Raw genomic sequence first — 2401 nt, forward strand, 5'->3', positions numbered from 1 at the left:
GGTGGAGTTCAAGCCCCATAACTCCCCACTTCCCCCCCCCCCCAAAAAAAAGAGTCTCACAGACTTTTGCGCTGGGGTTGGCTTTCAATCATAAGCAAGGATTACAGAGGTAAGACACCAGTGCTCAGCAGAAAACTTTTTTGGGGGGGGCAGTTGTGGGGCTTAAACTCAGGATCTGGGCACTGACCTTGAGCTTTCTCAAGGCTAGTGCTCTTCCACTTGAGCCACAGTACCACTTCCAGCTTTTTCTGTGTATGTGGTACCCAAGAATTGAACCCAGGGCTTCATACTTGCTAGGCAAGTACTCTACCACTAGGCCAAACTCCCAATCGAGAAAACTGTTCCTGGGAATATGTTTTTAAATCTTTTATTTTTTTTTAAACTATGCCTCCTCCTGTGTTCTCTTTCCTTTCCCTTTCTCCTTTTTCCTCTCCTTCCCTCTTCAGAACTCCAGCCTGATGCACACAGTGTGTTAAGACCTAAGAACTCAGACTGGTGCCACAGATAATTACCAAGGGTATGAATTGCATTCCCTCCTCTGTCTGGGACACAGGTGAATGTTGTGTCTGTCTCCTCCAGTGCAAGGCTGGTTAAAGCAAGTGGATCTTCTCAGTGCTTGAATTCAGAGCCTGAGCACTGTCCTATCACTTGAACCACAGCTCCATTTACATCTTTATGGTGGTTAATTGGAGTCTCCTGGACTTCCCTGTAGGAGCTGGCCTGGCTTTCAACTCTAATCCTCAGATCTCTGCCTTCTACTAGGATTACTGGTGTGAGCTGCCCTCACCTGGTTATGTTAGACCGCCTTGAAAGCAGTTGCCTCGTGTCCTGGTGTGCATCTATGGATTCCGAGGAAATGTTTGAAGTTCACACTCTGGATCAGGTACCATAAAACTTCTGGCTTGGCATAGGATGATGAGACTAACATTACATAAGAAATAACATTTGTAGGTACAAATTGTGCCAAGGCGGTTCTGGTAAAGGGGAAGAGGGTAACACAGGGTTACAGGAATGCATAAGAAAAGACACTGCAGGCGTGAGGTGGGAGAATGTCTTTGGGGACACCTTACAGTCCACGCATGATTGATTCATTCCATACTAGGTATTGGAGGGGGGTGGGGGGAGGCTGAGAATGTCTCTTAGACACTCGAGTTTTTTAGAGTGCGTTATATTGGCATACAATCTGTACGCACTATGTACTTTAATTCATTTGTAGATTACCTATATCTAATATGAACAGTATGTAGTTATCTGGATTGTTCCAGGCATAAATAAGTCTGAACCTATGAAATGCAGCAACAAAATTTTTTTTTTTTCTCCAGAGCAGCTGGGATTGCATGAGCACCGCGGGTCGGGGCGCAGGTGAGGTTCTCAGGACCCCAGAGGAAGACAGCGCTACCCCAAAGAAGCTGGGGGATGGAGGGCAGGCGGGGGTGGGGTGGGGTGGGGGGTGGGGGGAGGAGAGGGCGAGGAGAGGGGAGGGCAGGCGGGGGTGGGGTGGGGGGGAAGTGGCGCTGCGAGAGCCTGGACAGCTGCCGGGTTGAGAGCCCTCCCCCACCCCATGCGCCCCAGCCTGCAGAGGCCTGGGACTGCGCGGACCTGGGCTGGCGGGTGGCCCCATCTGTTGGGAGCCAGAATGTGGAGCCAGGCTGTCCCTGGAATCTGCACATCTGAGTAAGATAACCACACTAAGCAGCGAGCCGGTGCCATGCCTGGGAACTTCTGGAGCTACATTGTCTCTATTGTGAACTTTCTCATCTCTTCGATGTATTGATTTATTGCTTTATGTTTTTGGCCTCGTCCTGCTTCTCTGATGTGAGGTCTACCACGTTTGCAAGAATGTAACCCCCAACAGTTCCCTGATTTGCCATGTGAAGGTAACCCCTGGCAGTTCCCTGGTTTCAAGACAGTATGTAAGCCTTGACTTGGAAACAAACGAGGCTGCAGTCTTCAGCTCAGGGCCTGTGGGGCTGCTGACGTGGGCTGTCGTCCTCCCGAACCCCATCTGTTTGTCTCTCTTCTAGCTTTTCCTAGGCCCCGGCCCCTATTTCGCTGCCGGCCGGTCCTGCACCGGTCCTCCCGCCCCTCCCCCAGCCGATCGCGGGCGCCCGCGCGCGGGGAGGGACGGTTCCTGCCCGGCTCGGGGAGTGGAAGGTGGCGGTATGGGCGGACGCGGTGCGGGGGGCGCAGAGGCCTCCGTCGCTCCTGCTGACCCGGGGTCCCGGTAGAAAGGGGGTGGGAGAGGAGCGATTGGGAGGACAAGTCAGAGACCCGGCGACGACGGTGGACGTGTCACCCGAGACCCCGTCGAGGCCCGGCAGAAGCAGGTGCGCAGGCCGGCGGGCCGGGGGCGGGCGGGGGGTGAGGCTCGGGGCCGGGCGGTCGGCTCCCCGGCTCGCCG

This window comes from Megascapheus bottae, chromosome 17 (assembly GCF_031878675.1).
Source record: "Megascapheus bottae isolate mThoBot1 chromosome 17, mThoBot2.hap1, whole genome shotgun sequence".
In the NCBI taxonomy this organism is placed as follows: Eukaryota; Metazoa; Chordata; class Mammalia; order Rodentia; family Geomyidae; genus Megascapheus; species Megascapheus bottae.